Below are 8,258 nucleotides of genomic sequence, written 5' to 3' on the forward strand. Positions count from 1 at the left end.
GTAAAGCTGGAGGACAGGTGGTTTTGCTTTTTAACATTTAATGAACTTCCGTTTTAGAGTAATTTTAGAATCATAAACAAGTTGCAAGAATATTCTAGAGCATTCCTGCACCCAGTTCCCTCTTTTGTTAACATTACTATGGGACACATGTCACAACAAAGGAACCAATATGGAGACGTTCTTATTATCTAAAATCTGTACTTTATTCAAATTTTCTTAGTTTTGGCCTAAAGTATTTCTTTTATGTTCCAGGATCCCATCCCAGATACCACACTGCACGTAATTGCCATGAGTCCTTAGGTTTCTCTACACTGATAGTTTTCATGGTCCATCATAAGAGCCATTCAGACTTTCCGTGTTGTTGATGACCTTGACAGTTTTGAGGAGTGCTATTCAGATATTCTTAAATTACAGCATCCCTCAATTTGTATTTCTCTCACGTTATCTTCATAGTTAGAATAGTTAGATGATGGGTTTGTGGGAGGAAGACTGTAGAGGTAAAGTGCCATTCTCATCGCTTCGTATCAAGGCCACATACAATCAATGTGACATCTCACTGCTGATGTTCATCTCAATTAGTTGGCTGAGGTACTGCGTATCAGGTTGCCCCCCCTGTAAAGTTACAGATTTTTTTTTCAGGGAAGTTATGTTTCAAGATGAGCTATAGTATTTGGAGTGTTTAGATGGTGATGGCAGAGGGAAAAATCGATCAGGACAGAAAAGAGAAGGGATACTTTCAGGAATACCACCACCGAGAAGGTGGGGTGGCCACAGATGGGATCCAGTGCAGCATGGAGTGGCTACCCATAGATGGAAGCATGGGCAGTTGATCGTTTTAAAGCGGGGGGGGGGGGGGGGGGGGGAGTAAAGAGAAGAATGAGTCCGCGGCCTGTCAGGCGGAATTGATGGGGGGAAGATGATGAGCAACCTCTAATCTAATTGTTTCCATTTCCTCAGTGATGTGTGAGACAAGACCATCAGTGGAGAGGATGGGAGGCGTTATCAGTTTGAGGAGAGAGAAGTATGGAACTGTCATTCCAGGAGGTCAGATTGATGGTTAGTATTAGATGCTCAAATGCGATTTGGATCACAAATTAGCCCTTTGGCACAGTTGTTTTTCTCCAACCACATTGGTCCACCTTAGTGGAGGCAGAATGGATGGATAGCTGAGGTTACCAGGTTGGGGGGCAGCCGGGGCAGTATGTTAGAAGGAACTAGGAATGTTTCCAAGACTATTATGCTAGACCATGAAAACTAAGTTGTCTGAGAAGGAAAGAAAAAAAGATGAGGCGGATGATGATCGATGCAAAATCGGTAGGCTCAGGGAACCGGAGGCCTTAGTAAGGTCAGACAGGGGTCGGAGAGAGGTGTGGAGAAAAGGAAGCATGCAGATAGTCACCGCCAGAGAGGAGAGGAAACTTAACATTGAAACTTCACTTAGACTCACATATGACCCAGCACCACCATAAACAAATACAATAGGTATTTATCTTGAGTGAAAACTTTAGATCTATGCAAAATCTGCCCACAGATATTCATTAATATTCATTATTTGTGAACAATCCCACTGTATTTATCAAGGACTAGAAACAACCCAGATGCCTTTCCACAGGGGTATGGATTTAAAACAAAACAAAACTGTAATCCATCCCAACGATGGAATACCACTCGGCAACCAAAGTTAACTAACTTGACTCACGTGACATAGAGGAAGCGCAAAGGTATTCTGTCGAGTGAAAGAAGGCAATAACAAATAGTACGTTCTAATAATTCTATTTATATGACATTCTGGAAAAAGGCAAAATCTACAGGAACAGACAACAGATCATTGGTTGCCAGGAGTTAGCGGTGGGAGCACCTTGAATAAAGGGGCTGCATGGAGGAGTTCTTTGGAGTATTAGAATTGTTCTATATCCTGGCAGTGGTGGTAGTTATGCAAATCTGTGCATGTACACAAATCATAGAACCATACATCAGAAAAAGAATTCTACTTTGTGTAAATAGAAAACTTTTAAAAAGAAAAGCAAATTTTGAGATTTCAGAGGTGGTGGAAATAACATGGAAGGGAAGACGTGAGGAAGTAGGAGAGACAGGTTGATGAGGCGGGGGTCACGAGGATGCTGAGCAGAGAGGTGGAGGAGAGGTATGAGCCGTGGGCTGAAATCACTGAAGGGGGAGTGACCAGAGGCCAAGGTAGACAGCCACAAGGAGAAAGAAGTGTCCTAGGACATAAAGGGAAAAGGGAGAAGTGGTTTGGAGGCAGCATCCCAAAACTAGGAGGACCCCCTCCCCCTCCAGGCCCTGCCTGATATCCGCCCATAGGAGAGAAACCATCCCCTCCCCAAAGGCTGCAGGGAGTAGGGGCCTCAGCAGAGAGCCAGGGTCCAGTTCAAGAGAAAGGTGAAGGCATGTTTGGAGAAGAGGGAAGGATCTAGGAGGTGGCTGATGTCAGATTCCAGAGAGTGTGGTGGAAGGATCTGGAGGATGGGAGATGGGAGAGAATGATGGATGCAGAGAACCAACTGGGGCCAGGGGCCAAATGGTGACAGATGACCTGGAAGCCTTGGTCTGCCACCGCTGACTGAGGTAGAGAGAGTAAAGAGATGGTGTATCATCCTGACCATCTCTTAGAGGTGGCAAGCCAAAGGGTGGGGAGCTGACCACCCCCCTGCAGCCTGCATGGCTTCTCCACCCTGCCTGCAGAATTTTCTAGGCCCGCCTTATACCCCGCAGCGCCTAGGGACCATCACACGAGTGTTATCACTGAATGAAAGGTGGAGTTGTTGCTTTCTAGGGTAGGTGTGAGGGTAGCCAGGGCCCCCCCCGCTTCCCGGCCTCTTGGGATCTGGGTTTTACACCCTGTAGGTGGGCCCAGCACTTACAGAAACAGAGGAAGTCGGCTGTAGTTGGAGGACCCACTGGCCAGAAACAAAGGGACCTTCTCCTGTCCTTGTTAGCCCGGTTGAGGCGAGGGCAGCTGAGCATGAACATTGACATCATTTGGGGGGCCTTGCTTAAAAGCCAAGGCAGAGCTCCAAGTAAAGATTCAAATCTGGATGAGAGAGAGAACTCAGAATGGGGTAAATTGGCCCAGATGGGTGTGGGAAATCGAGAGAATGTGCTTCCAGTCCTGCTGCTTCTTAAAACATGGAGTGGCCGCTATGCTGACTGGGGTGGCCTCTGCTGTGAGGACCGGCTATTCCCGGCAGCCCACATACCAAGGACCCTCAGGTTAGGCACCAGCTCTGAGCTGTGCTGTGTTGAGGCCCTGGAAGCTTATGTTCCACAAGACCATGAGCTAGGCAGCAACCCCGATACACTATGGCCCTCTCTAACACCACACTTTGAGATGTAAACAGGAATCTACTCACAGAAGGAAGACGAAAATGATGACGGGGCTCACAACCACATCACAACAGTTGGCTAGAAAAGTTGAGACAGTTTGTCCCAGAAGAAATAAGATTTGGGGGAGCTCAAAAGCACACTTTCAAATATCCAAAGAAGCATAGTGTGTATTTTTCTGGATGGCCCCACATGATAGAACCAGGCCCATAGGTCAGACAGCGTTCAGCTCAGTGCAAATACACTCAAGAGTTAACCTCACTTTTTCCCCAATGTGTCAGTGTTCACCTGCTCAGTATAGCAGGGAAATAAGGGCTTTACCCTGATCACCAAACAAAGCTACTTGGAGAGCGAGGTCATCTCAGGAGATCTTGTCAAGATAAAGAAAAACTGTGATTTCAAATCTTTGCTCAGGTCTTGGCCTGGCCGTCAGACATCGATGGCCCCCGTGGAAATTGGCACAGGCAGAGGGGGACTTGAACGGCTCCTTAAGTGTTCCTTTCCTGTCTGGTCAGAAGAAAGTGCAAATTTTGCTGAATTTAAATAGAACTACCCTACGACCCAGCAATAGCACTACTAGGAGTTTATCCAAAGGATACAGGAATGCTGATTCACAGGGCACATGTACCCCAATGGTTATTGCAGCGCTATCAACAATAGCCAAATCATGGAAAGAGCCCAAATGTCCATCATCTGATGAATAGATAAAGAAGATAAAGACTACTTGGCAATGAGAAAGAATGACATGCTGCCATTTGCAACAATGTGAATGGAACTGGAGGATGTTATGCTAAGTGGAAGAAGTCAGTCAGAGAAGGACAGATATCATAAGTTTTCACTCATATGTGGAACTTGAGAAACTTAACAGAAGGCCATGGGGGAGGGGAAGGAAAAACAATAGTTACAGAGAGGGAGGGAAACCCATAAGAGACTCTTAAATATAGAGAATAAACTGAAGGTTGATGGGGGGTCAAGGGAGGGGAGGGGGAATGGGTGATGGGCATTGAGGAGAGCACTTGCTGGGATGAGCACTGGGTGTTGTATGTAAGCAATGAATCATGGGAATTTACCCCTGAAATCAAGAGCACACTGTATATATTGTATGTTAGCCAACTTGACAATATGTTATATTTTAAAAAGTAAAATAAAATAAAACGGTTTTCTTATACAGATTTAAACTGCATGATCTCTAAGAATTACTGCTTCTATTTAAGAGATACTGTGGAGTCACATCTTTTTAATGTTTATTCATTCTTGAGAGACACAGAGACAGAGTGTGAGCAGGGGTGGGACAGAGAGAGAGAGAGAGAGAGAGAGACAGAATCCAAAGCAGGCTCCAGGCTATGAGCTGCCAGCACAGAGCCCAATGCAGGGCTCAAACTCACAAGCCGTGAGGTCATGACCTGAGCTGAAGTCGGACGCTTAACCGACTGAGCCACCCAAGCACACCCTGTGGGGTCACATCTAAAGGCAGTGAGTAAAACAAAAATCACCTGAGCCAAAATTACCCTTGCGAACCTTTTCAGAAGGTATGACCCTGTTGAAAACTGGCACCCCAGCCAGCCCAGCACCGCCGGCTTTCCCTCCAGTGTCAGAACAATCGCAGTGTTTCTGGATGAGCACCAGATGAAATAGTTGGCTTACATCTAGGGAGCATGTTGCAAAGCAGAGGCATGTCTTTCAACACAACTACACTCAGAACAGCAGGATGCTCACACCTTGAGAAGGGAGTGGTGACAGACTCCCTGAGGACAGAACATCCACAGCTACTTCCCCAACCTACCTCAGGGACATGTGTCATTTCCTAGAATGGTCAGTGGGCATGGGGACCCACATTCAGGGGCAGATCCTGATTTTGAGGGGCCTGTTAACTGTGTGTACCCTTGACAAGATATGGTAAAAAGGACACCTTACCTCTGTGGTTCTTCCGCCCCAAAATCTGTAACACCAATCTAGTAACAGGAAAAATATCAGGCAAATCCCAATTGAGGGACACTCTACAAAATGCCTCCCTAGTATTGTTCACGACTGTCAAGGTCCTCAAAAATAAGTAAACTTAAAAAAAAGAAGGAGGAGGAGGAGGGGTGCTGGGGTGGCTTAGTCCGTGTGCTTCTGATTCTTCATTTTGACTCAGGTCATGATCTCAGCGTCATGGGATCGAGCACCGCACTGGGCTCCACACTGAGCATGGAGCCTGCTTGGGATTTCTCTTTTTCTCTTTCCCTCTGCACCCCTCCCCAGTTCACTCTCATTCTGTCTCTCAAAATTAAAATTAAAACTAAAACAGTTAAAAAAAAAAAGTAACCTTGGGGTGCCTGGGTAGCTCATCAGTTAAGTGTTGGACTCTTGATTTCAGCTCAGATCACGATCTCACTCTTCGTGAGATTGAGCCCCACATTGGGCTCTGTACTGACAGCATGGAGCCTACTTGGGATTCTCTCTCTCCCTCTCTGCCCCTCCCCTGCTCATGCTTTCCCTCTTTCTCTCTCAAAATAAACAAACATTAGGGAAAAAAAATAATAAACTTGAGAAATGTCACAAAGGGAGCCTATGGAGACAGGATGATTAAATATAATGCGATTTCTTGCATGGGGAAAAAATGAACATTAGGTAAAAAATAAGGAAATTTGACTAGAGTATGTACATTACCTAGTGTTAATGTATCAGTATTGGTTCATTAATTGTAAGAAATAAATTATACTGATGTAAGATGATAATAGGGGAAAGTGGCCGCACGATAAATGGCAATCCTCTGTACTTCCTTTGCGACTTTTCTGTAAATGCAAAACTGTTCTTTAAAGAAAAAGAAAGTATTTAATAAAAAAAATTTTAAAAAGATGTCAGATAAAGACAAATAAATGCAGGAGAAAATGGAAAGCAAAGAAAAGGATAGGTAAGTGAATAAATCTAAGTGAATATTGATTGTTAAAGCAATAATGATAATATATTGTGGAGTTTTAAATAACTGTGAAATTAACATATGCAAACAATAGCATAAAAGTTGGGAAGGGGTAAATGGAGTGACTTTCAGTTTCTGCATTGTCTAGGAAGTGGTCAATGTACTAACTTATATTCAACTTTAATAAGCCAAGAATGCATATTGTCATCACTAGGGAAGTCACTAGAAGAATTGTAAAATAATGTGTAACAAGCTAATACAGCAGAGAAACTTTAAAAAATACATGGTGACTCCAAAAGAAAACAAAAAAGGAGAGAAAAATGAATATAGAATAAGTGGGACAAATTGAAAACAAGTAAGATGATAGATTTGAATCTAAATGTATCAGTAATTACATAAAATACAAATAAGTTAAATATTTCAACTAAATGCAAAATGTCAGACTGGGTGTAAAAAATAAACATTAGCTGCTTACAGGATATAGGACTTCTAAATAAGAATACAGACAGGAGAATTTAAAAGGACAAAAAAAAAAAAAAAAGACAAACACTAAAAAGAAAAAATCCCAAAAATCTGGTATAGCACACTAATAGCAGATAGGTAGGCTTTAAGGAAGAAGCATTACTAAAATAAAGACAGACATCCCATAATAAAAGTGTCAGCACAACAGAAAGATATTATAAGTCTCTGACTTATGCACCCAATAAGCCTTAGAAATAGATACTACCACAAGAAAAAACAGAAAATCTATAATCATGGTAGGAGATTTTAACTGATAGAACAAGCAGGAAAATTGTAAATAATAATCAAGAAAGTAAAAAGATGACTCACAAAATAGGGGACATATTTGCTAAAAAAAAATAGGGGACATATTTGTGAAATCATATATCTGATAAGGAGCTAATATTCAGAATATATAAAGGACACAACTCAACAAGTGAAAGGCAGATAACCTTTTTAAAATGGGCAATTAACCAATTAAAAATGGGCAAAAGATTTTAGACATTCCTCCAAGAAGATACACAAATGGCCAATAAGCATATAAAAATATGCTCAATGTCTTTAGTTGTTAGGGAAACACAAGTGAAAACCACAATCAGATACCATTTCACACACCACTAGAATGGCTAAAATCTAAAAGATAGACAGTAACAAATGTTGGTGAGGATGTGGGGAAATTGTAAACCTCAAATTTCTGGTGGGAATGTACAATGGTGCAGCTTTTTGGATAGCAGTCTGACAGTTCCTCAAAAATTTAAACATAGTATTACTATATGACCCTGAAATTTATACATGTACACACACACACACACACACACACACACACGTACATATATCTACACACCCCAAGGAACTGAAAACCTATGCTCACACAACAATTTGTACACAAATGTTTATAGAGGCATTATTTATAATAGCCAAAAAAGGAGAAACAACCTAGATGTCCATCAACTGATGAAAGCATAAACAAGATGTGGTATAACTACACAATGGAATATTATTTATTCAGCCATATAACATAACGAATACATACTAGAACATGGACGAACCTTAAAAACATGATATGGATCAAAAGATGCCAGACACAAAAGGCCACATATTATATGACTCCAGTTATACAAAATGTCCTGAATAAGTAAATCCATAGATACAGAATGTAAATTAGTGGTTGCCAAGGACTAAAGAAGAGAGAAGTGAACAGGGTTTCTTTTGGGGGTGATAAAATATTCTGGAATTAGTGGTGATAGTTGCACAATTTTGTTAACATACTAAAAACTATTGAATTGTAACTTCAAAAGAGTGAATGAATATTATGGCATGTGAATTATAGTTCAATAAAAAATAAAGTAGATAATGACATAAAAAATTGAAGCACACAATTAAGAAACAGACCTAATGGCATATGTAGAACTTTTGCCAAATAACTACAAAATAGACATTCTGTGTGTGGGGGGGGCGGGCGTGGGGGGGGTGGGCAGGGAGAGAAGGAGATGGAGAATCTTAAGCAGGCTACACG

The sequence above is a fragment of the Panthera tigris genome, chromosome A3 (assembly GCF_018350195.1).
Source record: "Panthera tigris isolate Pti1 chromosome A3, P.tigris_Pti1_mat1.1, whole genome shotgun sequence".
NCBI lineage: Eukaryota > Metazoa > Chordata > Mammalia > Carnivora > Felidae > Panthera > Panthera tigris.